General features: G+C 38.3%; 1 pseudogene; it reads right to left on the bottom strand.

Annotated features, from left to right (window-relative positions):
* Positions 1-8493: 8493 nt before the first annotated feature.
* On the bottom strand, positions 8494-10521 carry LOC114205654 (ATP-dependent RNA helicase DDX18 pseudogene; annotated as a pseudogene).
* Positions 10522-18663: the final 8142 nt, after the last annotated feature.

The following is an 18663-nucleotide window of genomic DNA, read 5'->3' on the forward strand; positions in this document are numbered from 1 at the left end:
AGCTAAGTGTTCATTACTAGGCATTTCATTTTCAATTCCATTTATTCCGAAGTAGGAAGACCTGGGCGGCCCTCCTCTTTGATTTATGGATGTACAGTGGACTGCACAAGTCCTTCTCAAATCTGCGTCTGTGATGAAGCATTGCTTGTCAGAAGCACTATGCAGAGCAGCGGAATGAGGGCGAATGCTGACACACTTTTCAGTTCCAATCACGGCGGACCTCTGACGCCAAATAACACAGAGGCGCACAATTTCTCCCCATCATTTTGTCTATTTCCTTCCAAACAGCGTGGTCACAGGACACTTGGCTCTCAGTTCTAGGGCAGCCCTGACAGCTGGGAGTGTGAATAGTACAAGGAGAAATTTAATTCTATGAAATGAGCCTAATGAAAATACACAGGCACAGCAGAGTCTTGGGGCCAAGAAACCAATGGAAGGGATACAGAGAGAATCTGTCCATGGAGAGTTGACTGTGCTTAGCAGGGATGGCAACACAGACAGTGGGTAAAGACTTGTCAGGGATGTCAAATTGAGATTTGTTGAGGATTTGAAGACTCCTCTCCCCAGTATCTACCCCTTTAGATACTAAAAAAAAAAAAAAAAAAAAAAAAAAAAAGCAGACTTCTTTTAAGTTTTAAGGAAGTTAGCTCCTGAGGTGCCCAGAGCAATCAAGCAAGACAGATTACAATGTGTTCCACCCAGAGACACCTAATAACAACAAAAAGATGTTAAAGCATACACTGGAATTTTTTTAATGGGTTTATGTAGAAATAAAACTGCATGGACTTTTCCATATACTAAAGGAGGAGAATAAAAGCTAACCAAGTCCTCAAGGACATCACACCCATCAAGTTAGAAAGAAGCTGCTTTCACTTACATGGAAGCTTTTGATTTTCTCAATCCGATTGTTTCCCTGGGAGTAAAACTGCTATCAATGAAGACACATCGGTCTTCCAGAGGCCCTGACACCTGATGACTGTCCACACATTACGCAGAACCAGAAAATATGTTTGTACCCTTTACAAACACCATTGGCCTCTCAGTACCACCCAATTCATTTGGCTTTGATTTTGTCATTTCCAAGATTATGAAAAGCAAAATAGTCCTATGGATTTATGGTTGTGCCAATGCTATTTGCAGTAAATAAGCACACTCCCTGAAAGGCACACACAAAGAAGGTAATGGAGTCGATGTGAGGGGGCACCTCTCTTCATGGAACTTAAATTCTACTGGAACCACAACATCATGAGCTTAATAGTCTCACATTGATTTTTGAGTGTGAAAGACTCAGGATGAAAAGAGGACTATAAAAAATACTTAAGGTCATCTTTCTCTCACTCTTTATAATCCTTTTGAGAATTGAGATGAGCAAGCAATTTAAAGCTTGTTTATTATTTAAAACCAGATAGCCATCCCTTCAATAATGTGTGTATGCATATGTATATATACATATGTATAAACTTATACATATATGTGTAATATATGTAAACATACAATATACAGATATATACATACAATGTATGTGTATATGTAATCATTATTTCATCACTTTATTTTGACTTTTTATTTTTTTTATTTTTTTATTTTTTAAAGATTTTATTTGTTTATTTGAGAGGGAGAGAATGAGAGACAGAGAGCACAAGAGGGAAGAGGGTCAAAGGGAGAAGCAGACTCCCTGCTGAGCAGGGAGCCCGATGTGGGACTCGATCCCGGGACTCCAGGATCATGGCCTGAGCCGAAGGCAGTCGCTTAACCAACTGAGCCACCCAGGCGCCCTATTTTGACTTTTTAAATGAGTCATTTATCCCATCCCTTACTATGGATCTGTGAGTATGAAAGTAATCTGTAGTAGAGGCTGAAGTAAAATATTGGCTTAAAAAGTCAAAACAAAACAATAAAATAACAAGTCTAATTCCACAAAACACAGATATCTCGTTCTTTTGCATCCCATCTCACATTTATTGCCTGCTATAGTAAATGCCACAGAAAGAATCAGAAGATATGAAAAACAGTCTTGGATCCCCAACCTCTGAAGTTCAGGCGGGAGACAAGCTGGACCCACATTTGATACTTACCTGGAAAGATGCCCAGACCAGGAGCTGACCAGCGTCTGCACACTGCATGCCTTGTCTTACTCTGAAACTGCCTGAGAGCCTTAGTGGAACATTCTGGTCAAAGTTTCCCATATTTTTAAATCAAGATGAATGTTTGAGGACTTATATCAGAAATGCCCATGTTTCTGGGCCACACAACTGACACTGACTTCAAGAACTCATAAATTATTCCTCAGAGCCTTGAAGGGTGACAGGTTGTAAATTTGCTTCCTTTGTCCTACACTTCCCTCCAGCCTCAAAGCAACTTTCTCAATTTGGCAAATTGTCTTTCTCCAGCCATTAGAATTGACAGGTAGGTAAAGAGGGTTGAGAAGCACTGGCGGCCTAATTATCCTAGTGACCAAACTTCTAAAACTCTGGAGTCTAATAAGAAAGGGCATAAATGCAAGACATTCTCCTTGATTGTGTGGAGGAATGTCATTATATCCTCTAAAAGTATACTTAATGAGATAGTTTAAATACTCAGGAAAGAAAGGGGCTTGATTACTACAACGGTTGACATAGTTAAGAGCTTACTTATTGTGGTTTTATGTATCTAAAATGCACTTTCCGTACATAAGAATGAAAATCTGCTGGCTGATAAACTCTTTTAAAAGGAAGATTCTATCATATACTTAAATCCCTTTGAGGATACTGAGTGCTCCATATGATAACTATTATAATTATAAGCATTTGTCAAGATGGTTTAAAATACTCTTATCACAAAAAGCTTGATTATAACAGTGGACTGATGTGGTTAGAAGCTCTATCATAGTGATTGTGTATAAAAGCCTACATCGTATATTTGTAAAATGGAAGAAGGGTTTTTGCACTAAATGCTAAAAGTCTAGAAAAGCTCCATTTGTGATGGAAGCACCCTGAGGAAGGATAGGGAGAGCTCAGATATGGGCTTTGAGGCCCAAGCTGAATCCTCATTACTAAAGTCTCAGATGATTAATAATATATCCGTGGCACTGGAAAAGGTAGTAACAAAGTTTGCCATTGTTTCCAACTGCTAACACTGCAGAAGAGGGGTTTGCAAACAGCTCAACATATCTGGATGTCATTCCCATCATAATGGGATACATTAATGACATGCCATGAATTATGTTGCAAATAGCTTCGTGTTTATTTTCACTTTTAGTAATGCAGTAAACCAAGTGAGTTTCTAGGCCCAGTTTCAACTGTTGCAATCACTCCAAGAGATTCCCTTATCGATTTGAATTAAACTTCAAATCATGATTTAAACCCCGGTGTAATCTACTGAACATTTCATAGGATGATCGTCCTGTAAGTGGATTTAACCAATGGTCATTTTATGTGACCTTCTAAATGCTTCCCTGAGCAAAAAAGAAAGAGTGGCAAAACAATAGAATCACCCAGATGTAATGAAATTCTTATGTACCAAAAACATTTAAAACACAATGTTATTTGATATGTACAGCAAATCTGTAGAGAGAAATAACGAATTTAACTGGCCAACGTACAGTTTTAGGAGCTATAAAAGATTCTTTCATGAAAAAGCATTGGAAACTTCTCAGCTATAACTTAAACTTTGAGAAGCTGAAGGAAGTAAATAATGAAAGAGTACGATATCACTTTAGGAAACACTCAGGTTCAACTTAACGAGAAGCTACATCACCTTTCCATACCCATTTCTTACCCAGAGAGGGAAAGAGTAGAGACATATTATTACATTGCCATCCATTCTGTAGCACATAGTACATTCTCAAAATTCATCAGCTGATGAAATATGATGGAAGATGCTTCATGTCACTTTACCTGAAAAAGTAGGCAGTTATTGAAGAAAAAAGTGAGGTATTTTATAGTTGGAAGTCTAATGGAATTTTCAGGTTTGAAACTTCCAGAAGGATAGGTACCCATTCTTCCAGCTTCCTGGAGAACACTTGCTTTTAAAAATGTCACCCAAACCATCTCCCAGCAGATTTTTTTAAATATTACTATTCCTTTATTGTATCATTACAGTGTATTATATTATTACTATTGTTGTCATTCTTACTGCCCTTATCGTGTCTAACTTGTCTCCAACACCAGTGAATCCTGAAATTTTACACAGCACACACAAAAAGTCATATATATGCATGCCACACAGGAGTAAGTGGAGGAGCTTGCCTGGCTGCCCTGATCGCTGAGGGGTCTCTCACTCAGCTTACCTGTGACCCACTCAGGTATCAAATGAGAAAGCTCTGTACTAGGTTCTGGGCTCATTAAGAGAGGGTATTTATCTTCATGTCCATAGCTCCAGAATAGTGCCCTCGATAAGTACATATCAAGAAAAAAACAAAACAAATTCTTTAAGATAGATTATAAAGGGATTCACAGCCCTGGCTCTAAACCAAGTTCTGTATTATCTCCAGCCACTCATCCCCACTTGTAATTGATCCTAGGCTCTGAAGTATTCTAATATAGATTTATGCCCTAGTCCTCTGCTTACTAATGTGGTACATGACAAACATGCAATAAGAGATTCTGACTAAGATCTTCAACAGAGCAATGCCAGGATGTTGCTGCTGCATGAAAACTTGCAATCCTCCCACATACACTATCAGAGCCTGAGTTAACCCACACCCTTCCCCCTCCTATCCTCATACCCAGTCAAGTGCTAAGTCCTACCAACCTAACTTTCTAATGTCTCTCCAATCCATGTACTTCTCTCCATTTCCAGATCACCAGATCACATCAGGCTCTCATCATCTCTCACCTAGACAATTTCATACCCTCTCAATCTTTCTCAAAGCATTCACCTGCCTTTCTTTACATAGCAGCCCAAAAGAACCTTCAAAAATACAAATATGACGCCAGGACAAACTAGAAGAAATTGAGAAATTCCTAGAAACATATAACCTCCCAAAGCTGAATCAGGAAGGAACAGAAAATGTGAACAGACTGAATACCAGCAATGGAATTGAATCAGTAATCAAAACACTCCCAACAAACAAAGTCCAGGCCAGATGGCTTCACAAGTGAATTATACCAAACATTTAAAGAAGAGCGAATACCTATTCTTCTCAGTTTTTTTCCAAAACAACAGAAGAGGAAGGAAAACTTCCAAATTCATTCTATGAGGCCAGTACTACCCTGATACCAAAACCAGATAAAGATACCACAAAAAAAGAACTACAAGCCAATATCTCTGATGAATATAGATACAAAAATCCTCAAGAGATATTAGCTAACCAAATCCAACAATACATTAACAAAATGATTCACCACAATCAAGTGAGATTTATTCCTGAATTCAAAGGTAGTCCAATATTCACAAATCAATCAACATGATATATCACATCAGTAAGAGAAAGGATAAAAACCATATGATTTCAATAGATGCAGAAAAAGCATGTGACAAAATACAATATACATTCATGATAAAAACCCTCAACAAAGTAGGTTTAGAAGGAATATACCTCAGCATAATAGAGGCCTTATATGAAAAATCCACGACTAACATCTTACTCAATGGGGAAAAACAGAGCTTTCCCCTAAGATCAGGAACAAGACAAGATGTCTGCTCTCACTACTTTAATTCAATACAGTACTTGAAGTCCTAGCCTCAGCAATTGGACAAGAAAAAGAAAGAAAATGCATCCAAATTGGTAAGGAAGAAGTAAAACTTTCACTCTTTGCAGATGACATGATACTATATACAGAAAACCCTAAAGACTCCAAAAAAACTACTAGAACTGATAAATTAATTCAATAAAGTCACAGGATACAAAATAAATGTGCAGAAATCTGTTGCATTTCTATCTGCTAATAATGAAGCAGCAGTAAGAGAAATTAATAAAATAATCCCATTTATAATTGGACCAAAAATAATAAAATACCTAGGTAAGCTTAACCAAAGAAGTGAAAGACCCGTACCTCGAAAACTATAAAACGCTGATGAAAGAAATTGAAGATAACACACAACACAAGGAAATAGAAAGATATTCCATGCTCATGGATTGGAAGAAAAAATATTGTAAAAAAAAAAAAAGAAAGAAAGAAAAAGAACAAATACTATTAAAATGTCTATACCTCCCAAAGCAATCTACAGATTTAATGCAATCCCTATCAAAATAACAACAGCATTTTTCAAAGAAGTAGAACAAACCATCCTAAAATTTATATGGAACCATAAAAGACCCCAATAGCCAAAGCAATCTTGAAAAAGAAAAACAAAACTGGAGATATCACAATTCCAGACTCCAAGTTATATTACAAAGTTGTAGTAATCAAAAAGCTATAGCGTTAGCACAAAAACAGACACACAAATCAACAGAACAGAATACAAAGCCCAGAAATAAACCCACAATTACATGGTCAATTAGTTGTCAACAAAGGAGGCAAGAATATGCACTAGGAAAAAGACAGTCTCTTCAACAAATGGTATTGGGAAAACTGGACATGGACAAGAAAAAGAATGGAATTTAATCATTTTCTTATACCATACACAAAAATAAACCCTAGGTAGATTAAGGACCTAAATGTGAGACCTGAAACTATAAAAATCCTAGAAGAGAGCACAGGCAGTAATTTCTCAGACATTGACCACAGTAATATCCTTCTAGATTGATCTTCTGAGGCAAGGGAAACAAAAGCAAAACTAAACTATTGGGATTACATCAAAATAAAAAGCTTCTGCACAGTGAAGTAAACAACCAACAAAACTAAAAAACAACCTACGGAATGGGAAAAAATATTTGCAAATCGTATAACTGATAAAGGGTTATTTTTTTTTGAAATATAAAACGGATGTTAATTATTTAATGACACGGGAAAATAACACGTTATGAAACAAGCTGGTTACAAGTAGGGGGTAAAGGATGACTTCAATTCTGATAGAAAATTTAAAAGTATGTATACAAAACCCCTGATGGTTAGGTACGAAAATATCGACAGTTTTTACTCCCGCTCTGTGATTAAAGAGTTTTCCCTTTGTTTTTGTGTATTTTTTGAGACATGACTATTTCTGAAACAAAAAAGAAAAACAAGTTACTGGATGTTTTAGATAAAGAGTTCTTCAATACCAGGAGTCCAGCAGTCAAGGCCTGAACCCTAGGACAGGTCCAGCCAGGGGGACAGTGGCCAAGCTCAGACTCAAAGGATCACTTCTTGTTTTTACTACTGGGATGCTCTTGTATCAGGCTGTTTCCTCCCCATCTGAAGTTCTCAGTGTACTCGTATTTAACAGGAAACTATGAACATTAACTGGCACAACAGAAAAACAATGCCAGCAACTTTGGTTTCAAATTGATCAAAATGTAATAACCATTTTGTCGTTATAAAATGCACTGGAAATAAAACAAGACACATGAAGCACTCTGGAAGTCAAGAGTTCCTACAACAAAAACCCCACATGATGAAACCCCCATCTTTTGCTGCTCTTTTTTGACTGCTGCTCATTTCCAATTTTCATCATAAACCTATTTTTGTTTCACAGTTCTGGAAGGGGAAACTTTTCTCAAAAAGATGCTTTGTCTCCTGAGTACTCTGCAGAGTTGGAAGGGTTCACCAAAATCCAAACCACTTGAAACAAAGTTGAATGAGCTGTGTCATCACTTTGTGCCTTTTTCAAGAAGGGTTTTGCTAAGTTATTAAATGGAGAACAGATTATTACACTTATATCGGTGTAAATGAGGCTCAAAAATCTCAGATTCCCACTGTTCCCAACAAATGTTAGGACTGCTAAAGGTGCTTTATTCAAGTAACAGTGACAAATAACCCAAACTTTGTGCTCTTAAAAATATGGGAAAGGCTCACTGCTTTAAAATCTGGCATATATAAAAACAAACGCCACCGTACATTAAAAGTGCTTCCTAGCCACAGTAGCATTTTCAGGGGAGGTCAGGAACTATGGTTAAGGTCCAAGAAACAACAAACCAAAAAAACAAAAAACCTGAGACAATCTTCTGCATCACCAGCCCCAGTGTACCAGGTCACTTCCAAGTTCAACCTTCTAAGGCAGGTTGAACTGGGTGATGGACATTAAGGAGGGCACGTGATGTAATGAGCACTGGGTGTTATATATGACTGATGAATCACCGAACTCCACCTATGAAAAACCATTAACACATTACATGTTAATTGATTTTAAATAAAAAATACCCCACCCCCTCAAAACAATGACAAATTTGGAGGTCAAAGATTTAAAATACTCTGTCGTCATAACAAAATCCAAAAGATCCCTTGCTTTGCTCTTGAACAACCTAGAAAAATTGAACTCTGTTTTACATCCCCAAATAAGAGTGGTATCTCCTGGAAGTATCAGTGCCTGGTGCTTGTAACACACGTCAATTCATACTCCTGTTCCATCAGTCCCAATTCTGAAACCACAACAGTTCCTTTGTTAGAGAAAGGGAAAAAATCCACTTCAGGACAAAGCTATTCAAGACCAAAGGAAGGCGTGTCTTCAGTGGGAGAACTGCCGGCTGTCGGAGGACTTCTTGCTAATGTGTTTGAAGATTTTGGACTTCTCGACTTTCTTGACTTTCTGGTAGCAGAAGCCGCCACCGCCTCCTCTCTTTTTAAGCTTGCCGTCATTGCTGTTCACGTTCAGGTCAACAAAAGGAGGCACCTTGAAACCAAACAACAGAGCAACTTGAGGCAAATTTAAGTTATTAACATTGAAGATCTGTTTCAGAGAATGGGAATCATATGCTCGAATGTAGGACTTATATGCTTCCTGGGCTGACTTATGAAGGAAGTAGTTCTTTTCAATCAATTTTTCAAGCTGAGACTGAATGTCAGAAATTTTGGACCAGGAAAACTCAGATTCACTTAATGGAACCTGGGATTGCTTCAAGTAATGAAAGAAACCCAATTCTTCAGGGTGTAAAATGAGCAAGGCATGCCCTCTCCCGTTTAGGCCTCTGGCTGTTCTTCCCACACGATGAATATATTCCTTGGGGTCATCTGGAGGGTCACACTGAACAATCCAGTCCACTTCAGGAATATCCAGCCCTCTAGCTGCCACGTCGGTACACAACAATATCCCTGAATCTGCGTTGCAGAACTGGAAGAATGTGGTTGTGCACTTATTTTGCTTCTGCCTTCCATGAATGGCCAAGACAGACAAATCGATGTAGTTCAGCAACTCCTAATGGTATTTCACAGACTTACAGGATGAAAAGAAGACCATCAGTTTCTTCTTCCGGTTCTTCTTAAGGAATGTAAAGAGCAGGAGGAATCTCTTTTCCGAGGGACAAATAACATATCCCTACTCAAGACCATCCACTGTTGCATTAGCTTTATCGTCATCAACACCAACATACAATGGCTCCTTTTTCAAAGAAATCCTTGCCAAGTCTTCAACTTTTCGAGTTTGTGTGGCAGAAAAGAGCATGGTTTGCCTGCGTGTTGGCAGAAGTTTAATAATCTGTTTTAATTCCTCTTCAAACCCAACATCCAAGATACGATCAGCCTCATCAATAACCAGACACTGCAGATTTTTATACATAAACCCTGGGGTATTCTGCATGTGGTCCAGGAGGCGGCCTGGGGTGGCCACAATGATGTTGATCCCATTACCGAGTTTCTGTGCTTCAGCAGATCTGTTGCTGCCGCCCATTATCAACCCGTATGTGTGGACATGGTGCGTCATCAGCTCCTTAAGAACACCGAAAGTCTGCATGGCCAGTTCCCTAGTAGGTGAGAGGATAAGAACTCCAGTTCCATTCCTGGGCATGAACTTTAACTTGACAATGAGTTCAACTGCAGGGATAAGAAACGCCAGCGTTTTGCCACTGCCTGTTTTTGCGGCTGCTAGATCACTGCCTTCCAGAAGTGGTCTGATACTTTTATGCTGAATTTCAGTCATGTTTGTAAAACCCATTTCTTTTATTGCCCTCAGAGTGTTCTCATTGACAAGATTACTAAGAGAAGCAAATGAAGTATCCTCAAAAGCTCCTGTCAGTCCCAGGGGTAGGCTGGGCACTTCACTGTCCTCTTCCTGCTCATCTGGCTTCTGCACACTGTGTTCTGTCTCTTCAGGAGCTTAGGCCCCTTCTTCAGAGTCCCCTTTGTCTTCAGTTTTTGCTTTTTTGGTATCAGGCCCAGCATCATCCACCATTTTTCTCTTTTTCTTCTTCTTTTTTTTGGATTCTGAATTGGGAGGCTGTGTTGCTGCTTCTCCATTGATTATTATGGTAGATTTCTTTCTTTTTTTTTTTTTTTAACTTGTACAGTTTCCACGGTTTCTTTAGCTCTCTCTCCATTCTGGGCTTCTGACGAGCCCACATTCACAGACTGTTTTAGGGATTTTTTAACCTTCCCACCTCCCACTGTTTCTTCAGACACATCTCCATTTTGGGTTTCCGATAAGCTCACATCCGAAGCCTCCTGGAGCTTTAAGTTTCGCTGGCGCAATTTGAGGTTCCATTTCTCGATCTTCTTGCGCAGCAGTTTCATGGGTAGATGGGACATGTTGTCGGAGAAGCACCTCCACTGCAGCGCCACAACTCGGCTACCGGGTTGATGTTACTTCTTCCTGGGCCACACGTGTGATAAAGGGTTATTATCCAAAATATACAAAGAACTTATACAACTCAACACTAAAAAACAATCCAATTAAAAAATGGCCAGAGACATGAACAGACATTTCTCCAAAGAAGACATGAAAAGATGCTCAACATCAGTCATCATCAGGTAAATCCAAATCAAAACTATAATTGGATATCACCTCATAACTGTCAGAATGGCTAAAATCAAAAACACACGAAACAACAAGCATTGGCAAAGATGTGGAGAAAAAGGAACCCTCTTGCATTGTTGGTGAGAATGCAAAAAATAGAACTAACTATTATATGATCCATTAACCACACTACTGGGTATTTACCCAAAGAATACAAAAACACTAATTTGGAAAGATATTTGCAATTCTATGTTTATAGCAGCATTATCTACAATAGCCAAAGTATGGAAGCAGCCCAAGTGCCAATCAATAGATGAATAAAGAACACACACACACACACACACACACACACACACACACATACACACTGGAATATTATTCAGCCATAAAAAGGAAGGATAACTTGCCCTTTGAAACAACGGGGATGGATCTAGAGAGTATAATGCTAAATGAAATAATCCAGTCAGAGAAAAACAAATGCCATAAGATTTCACTCACATGTGGAATTTAAGAAAAAAACAAGTGAACAAAAAAAAAAAAGAGAGAGAGAGAGACAAAGAGAAAATCAGACCCTTAACTATAAAGAACAAATGGATGGTTACCAGAGGAAAGGTGGGTGGGCTAAGTGACATAGGTGAAGGGGAATGGAACTGCACTTGTCTTGTTGAGCACTGAGTAATGTATGGAGCTATTGGATCACTATATTGTACATCTGAAAACATAACACTATATGTTAACTACACTGGAAATAAAATATTTTAAAAAATACAAATATGAGAATGTCACCTAGAATCTGTCAGTCTCTTATCAATGTGCTTAGAATTAAAAAAAAAAAAAAAAATTCTTAACATGGCCTATGGTGGTCTTGTGTGATCTACTAGCCCCCTCCACTTCTTCCCCATTATGTTATCGTCACCACTTTCTATTACTTCCCTAAATACAAGTTCACTCCCATTTCAGGGCATTGACAAATACTTTGTTTTGGATGATCTACTCACCCTTCCTTCTTAAACTAGTTAATGTCTAATTACTCCTTAAATACAGATTAACAGTCAAAATCTCAAGAGAAATTTAATTCTTGGGTTAATTTATTTATTAACTAGGATTCCTAACAGATGTTTTGCTCTGCCCTGGGCTTTGGAAATACAGGGGTAAACAAGGTACAAAATGTGCCTGCTCTCTGGGAGGTTATGAAGCAAGATTTCATATGGCTGCAAGTAATTAAAAAGCCTACTACAGTAGTGTAAGCATGTAACGAATATTTCTTCTCAGGTACAGGAAGTCCAGGAGATGCAAGCCTTGGACTGATACAATAGGTCAGCTAAACAATGTCATGGGTGACCAAGGCTCTTCCCATGCTTTTACTTCTTGTCCTTAATACAGAAGCCTTTGTGTAGTCTTTCCTATCATACTTGGCCAAAAGATGATTCCTTAGACTCTAAGACAGGGCTACAAGGATAAAGGGATGATACTTCTTATCAGGATAGTAAAATCTCTGCAAGAATCACCCAGTAACTTCCTCTTATAACTCATTTGCCAGAACAGTGCCACATTAAGCTTCTTATTACTGTGGAGGTCAGGATATTGAAATTTATTAGCTGAGCAATTGCCACACAGGGTAAAACCAAGCTTCTGCAATTAAAAAAGAAGAGAAGAGTGGATACAGAGTTTGCTACATGAAATTTATAAGTTGGGGGAAGGAGATAAACACTGTGGTGAGCAGAACAATGGCCCTCAGCAATGCCCACATCCTCCTCCCTCAAATCTATAAATACATTAGTCACATGATGAAAGACAATTAGGGTAGAAGATCGAATTAAGGTGGCTAATCAGCTGACCTTAAAATAAGATTGTCCTGGATCATCCTTGTGGACCCAGTGTAAAGGGTCCCTAAATGTGGAAAAGACCACCAGAGAGATAGCAGTGTGAGAAGGACTTGCCCAATGCGGTTTTGAAGGCTGAGGAAAGAAGGCCTGAGCTAAGGAAAGCAGGAGGCCCTCGAACTGGAAAAAGCAAGAGAATGTATTCTCCCCTAGAATTTACAGGAGGAATGCACCCTGCCAACACCTTGATCTTAGCCCAGTGAGACTCATGCCAGATTTCTGGTCTACAGAACTATAAAATAATACCTCAGTTATTTTAAAAGCCACTAAGCATGTAATAATTTGTCACAGCTGCAAAAGAAAACTAATACAGATGTTAAACAAAACAATCACTTCAATAGCTCATTAACTACATACAACTCTGATGAGAGTTAGAAGCAGAATGTTATGAGACTATTCAATAGGGGTACAGAATATAGACTGGAAATAACTGCCCAAAGGCCTACATTTACACTTAAGAACCTTCCAAATGTAGACTTTTCATGCCTTTCTGACTCCTGCTTCGGTTCTCACCATCTTGCTTTAAATTCAACTCTTGGTACTCAGGACACCACCCAACCCATACTAAGATCTTCATGAATTAATTAACTCATTATCAATAAATTAATCCACTAATTAATGTGCATCTAAATGGTTAATATTTGTGTATGAAAGTCTGAAACATAAGGTGTAGATTTGTAACTTATAAAGCATTTAGGTGTTAGCTGTTCTGACGGAAGAATTAAAAAAGACTGAGGAGATTACAGAAAGAAAAAGAAGAGTCAAAAGAGATTCTCAGGAAGTATCAACATTTAAAACTTATGCATGGTTATATATATAATGTTAACATAAAAATATACTTGGTATTTCATGAAGAATCAAGATTTCAAAAAATTAAATGGGTAATACTGTATGTTAACTACACTGGCATAAAAATATAATAACTTTAAACGGTTTGATTAGAGTATTGGAAACACAAAATCACAAATACATGCTAACACACACACAGCCTAGGAAGAAATTGATCAAAATGTTAACTAGTTGTGTTTGGATAGTGTATATATTGGTCACACTATATTTTGACAGTAAAGAGTATTGCTTTATTCTTTCTATACTCCAATTTTATGAAAGAAAATTCACTCATGTTAAAAGAAATGTTTCATGATCTCTTTTAAAATGATTCAAAGAGTTTCTTCCTTTAAATGTCCAAAGGGATAGCTCTCACCTTATGTTAGCGGCAGAGCCCCTTACACCTTGAATCTTGATCTCTTTCACCACTGTTCCTTGCCCACTGCAATCCTCTGTCTCACACACTTGGAGTTCAGATAGTTTAGGCCAAACACAGATCCTATTCAGTGCCTGGTCTACTCATCACTCCTTTTCCGCAAAGCATTCCAAGCCATTGTCCACAATTTCAATGTTCTCCCTTTTCCACCTAGAAAAAGTCAATCTAGCTCAGTACTTAATAAGAAGCCCAGGGTATTTCTTTTTTTTTTTTTTTTTTGACATATATATTTGTTATGTTAATCACCATACAATACATCATTAGTTTTTTTTATTTTTTATTGTTATGTTAATCACCATATATTACATCATTAGTTTTTGATGTAGTGTTCCATGATTCATTGTTTGTGCATAACACCCAGTGCTCCACGCAGAACGTGCCCTCTTTAATACCCATCGCCAGGCTAATCCATCCCCCCACCCCCCTCCCCTCTAGAAGCCTCAGTTTGTTTTTCAGAGTCCATCGTCTCTCATGGTTCGTCTCCCCCTCCGACTTACTCCCCTTCATTCTTCCCCTCCTGCTATCTTCTTCTTCTTCTTTTTCCTTAACATATATTGCATTATTTGTTTCAGAAGTACAGATCAATGATTCAACAGTCTTGCACAATTCACAACGCTCACCATAGCACATTCCCTCCCCAATGTCTATCACCCAGCCACCCCATCCCTCCCACCCCCCACCACTCCAGCAACCCTCAGTTTGTTTCCTAAGGTTAAAAATTCCTCATATCAGCGAGGTCATATGATACATGTCTTTCTCTGATTGACTTATTTCACTCAGCATAACACCCTTCAGTTCCATCCACGTCGTTGCAAATGGCAAGATCTCATTCCTTTTGATGGCTGCATAATATTCCATTGTGTATATAGACCACTTCTTCTTTATCCATTCATCTGTCAATGGACATCTTGGCTCTTTCCACAGTTTGGCTATTGTGGACATTGCTGCTATAAACATTGGGGTGCACGTACCCCTTCAGATACCTACATTTGTATCTTTGGGGTAAATAACCAGTAGTGCAATTGCTGGATCGTATGGTAGCTCTATTTTCAACTGTTTGAGGAACCTCCATACTGTTTTCCAGAGTGGTTGCAGCAGCTTGCATTCCCACCAACAGTGTAGGAGGGTTCCCCTTTCTCCACATCCCTGCCAACATCTGTCGTTTCCTGACTTGTTAATTCTAGCCATTCTGACTCGTGTGAGGTGGTATCTCATTGAGGTTTTGATTTGGATGTCCCTCATGCCAAGCGATGTTGAGCACTTTTTCATGTGTCTGTTGGCCATTTGGATGTCTGCTTTGGAAAAATGTCTGTTCGTGTCTTCTGCCCATTTCTTGATTGGATTATTTGTTCTTTGGGTGTTGAGTTGGATAAGTTCTTTATAGATTTTGGATACTAGCCCTTTATCTGATATGTCATTTGCAAATAGTTTCTCCCATTCTGTCAGTTGTATTTTGGTTTTGTGGATTGTTTCTTTTGTTGGGCAAAACCTTTTTATCTTGATGAAATCCCAATAGTTCCTTTTTGCCCGTGCTTCCCTTGCCTTTGGCGATGTTTCTAGGAAGAAGTTGCTGTGGCTGAGGTCAAAGAGGTTGCTACCTGTGTTCTCCTTTAGGATATTGATGGACTCCTGGCTCACGTTTAGGTCTTTCAACCATTTGGAGTCTATTTTTGTGTGTGGTGTAAGGAAATGGTCCAGTTTCATTCTTCTGCATGTGGCTGTCCAATTTTCCCAACACCATTTGTGGAAGAGACTGTCTTTTTTTCATTGGACATTCTTTCCTGCTTTGTCAAAGATAAGTTGACCATAGAGTTGAGGGTCCATTTCTGGGCTCTCGATTCTGTTCCATTGATCTATGTGTCTGTTTTTGTGCCAGTACCACACTGTCTTGATGATGACAGCTTTGAAATAGAGCTGGAGGTCCGGAATTGTGATGCCGCCAGCTTTGCTTTTCTTTTTCGATATTCCCCTGGCTATTCGGGGTCTCTTCTGGTTCCATACAAATTTTAGGATTATTTGTTCCATTTCTTGGAAAAAAGTGGATGGTGTTTTGCTAGGGATTGCACTGAATGTGTAGATTGCTCTAGGTAGCATTGACATCTTCACAATGTTGGTTCTTCCAATCCATGAGCATGGAACGTTTTTCCATTTCTTTGTGTCTTCTTCAATTTCTTTCATGAGTATTTTATAGTTTTCTGAGTACAGATGCTTTGCCTCTTTGGTTAAATTTATTCCTCGGTATCTTAAGGTTTTGGGTGCAATTGTAAATGGGATCGACTCCTTGATTTGTCTCTCTTCTGTCTTGTTGTTGGTGTATAGGAATGCCACTGATTTCTGTGCATTGATTTTATATCCTGCTACTTTACTGAATTCCTGTATGAGTTCTAGCAGTTTTGGGGTGGAGTCTTTTGGGTTTTCCACATAAAGTATCATATCATCTGCAAACAGTGAGAGTTTGACTTCTTCCTTGCTGATTTGGATGCCTTTGATTTCTTGTTGTTGTCTGATTGCTGTGGCTAGGGCTTCTAATACTATGTTGAATAGCAGTGGTGATAGTGGACATCCCTACCGCGTTCCTGACCTTAGGGGAAAAGCTCTCAGCTTTTCCCATTGAGAATGATATTCACTGTAGGTTTTTCATAGATGGCTTTTAGGATATTGAGTTATGTACCTTTTATCCCTATACTCTGAAGAGTTTTGATAAGAAAGGATGCTTTACTTTGTCAAATGCTTTTTCTGCATCTATTGAGAGGATCATATGATTCTTGTTCTTTCTTTTGTTAATGTATTGTATCACGTTGATTGATTTGCGGATGTTGAACCAACCTTGCAGCCCAGGGATAAATCCCACTTGGTCGTGGTGAATAATCCTTTTAATGTACTGTTGGATCCTATTAAAGCCCAGGGTATTTCTATTTAAAAATTGCGTACCAGAACTGCATTTAAATATCACCAATTCCTGGGTGCTGTGAAGTTTGCCTGCTGCTTACATTGGCATTGCCAAAGCTGTCAATCAACCCCCAGCCACTAGGCACTTCAGACCAGACAAGAGACTTAACAGTTGGAAGATGACTGAATCTATTCATCTATGAACTCAGAGGATCAATATAAACTGAAAATAACCATAGAGACATTTTAATATCCAGAGATTAATGGACAATAACCTTAAAAAAACAGTCATAATGCAGGCCCAGGCACAAGGTGTCATTATGATAAAGACTAAATGGAAGGTCTTTTTTAACTAATTGATACTGCCTCAAGAGGATGGATGCAGTAACAAGTAAATGACATTTATTTTTACCTTTCCTTATCATTTCATGTCTTACTTCCATACGGTAAAGAATAATTGTAATTTCCTTGCTACATTACATACTTTAAGATACCTCTTAGCCTTCTGTGACATACATAACAGGTGACATTGAGACATGAGGTTGAATGCACCCTGAATAAAATAAACTTTAATTGAAGTGCTTCTTTAAATTTATGGGGAAGTATGGTTGAGTTTCATCTTAGAAACTGATACCAGTCTTAAAGTAACCAGTATAAATATGTCTAAGATGTTTTTCTTTTGATTTTTATCTGAAAGAGAAAGCCAAGCCTGAAGTTTCCATTATACAGTCAAAGAATTGAGATTATTTGGGTTGGGTGATAAACCACATTTGTAAATATTTGAGATTTAATCTTTTGGGGGATTAAAACACTGGCATAAATAAATACCAATAGTAATGCTGTATTAGGTGAAATCAATTAGTTATGTTGTTGTTGGACAAGAAGAACAGAACCTTGTTCATAAATACTGCTCAACTGTGTAAAAACAGGTATCCCTATGGTTTTCTGTAACTTTTCAGTGTTAAAATGCTAAGATTCTGTCACATACTTCTCCCACCACCATCCACATCTCTTTATTGGAGTAATGCTCTCTCTCGGTGCTTTGTTTTTCACTGACATATAAAGTCTTTAGATCTTGTTCCTATTCAGAGTAATAACTTTCATAAATATATCATCCATTGTATAGTGCTTGTCATTTATTATGGTTGAATTTATTATTGGTTGAATCCCCCCAAAATCTGTATATTGAAGCCTAACTCCCAGTATCTCAAAATATGACCTTATTTGGAAATGGGTTCATTGCAGACATAAATAAGATGAGGTATTAGGGTGGGCCCTAATCCAACATGACTGACGTCCTCATAAAAAAAAAAAAAAAAGAAAGAGAGGGTGCCCGGGTGGCTCAGTTGGTTAAGCGACTGCCTTTGGCTCAGGTCATGATCCCAGAGTCCCAGGATCAAGTCCCACATTGGGCTCCCTGCTCAGCGGGGAGTCTGCTTCTCTCTCTGACCCTCTTCCCTCTCGTGCTCTCTATCTCTCTTTCTCTCTCTCAAATAAATAAATAAAGTCTTAAAAGAAAGAAAGAAAGAAAGAAAGAGAAAGAAAGAAAGAAAGAGGAAAGAAAGAAAGAGAAAGAAAGAAAGAAAGAAAAAGAAAGAAAGAAAGAAAGAAAGAAAGAAAGAGGAAAGAAAAAGAAAGAAAGAAAGAAAGAAAGAAAGAAAGAAAGAAAGAAAGAAAGAGAGAGAGAGAAAGAAATTTGGACACAGAGACAGACATAGGTAGAGGGAAAAAATGTGAAGAACTATATGAAGAAGAGGACCAGAAGATATTATTTCTCACAACTCTTGGAAGGAATCAATCCTGCTGACACCTTGATCTTGGACTTGTAACCTCCCAAACTGTGAGGCAATAAATTTTGGCTGGTTAAGTCACCCAATTTATGTCTTTGTTACAGCAGCCCAA

This window comes from Eumetopias jubatus, unplaced genomic scaffold, assembly GCF_037043125.1.
Source record: "Eumetopias jubatus isolate StellerSeaLion01/CBP00866 unplaced genomic scaffold, mEumJub1_p1.0 scaffold_1, whole genome shotgun sequence".
NCBI classification, from domain to species: Eukaryota; Metazoa; Chordata; class Mammalia; order Carnivora; family Otariidae; genus Eumetopias; species Eumetopias jubatus.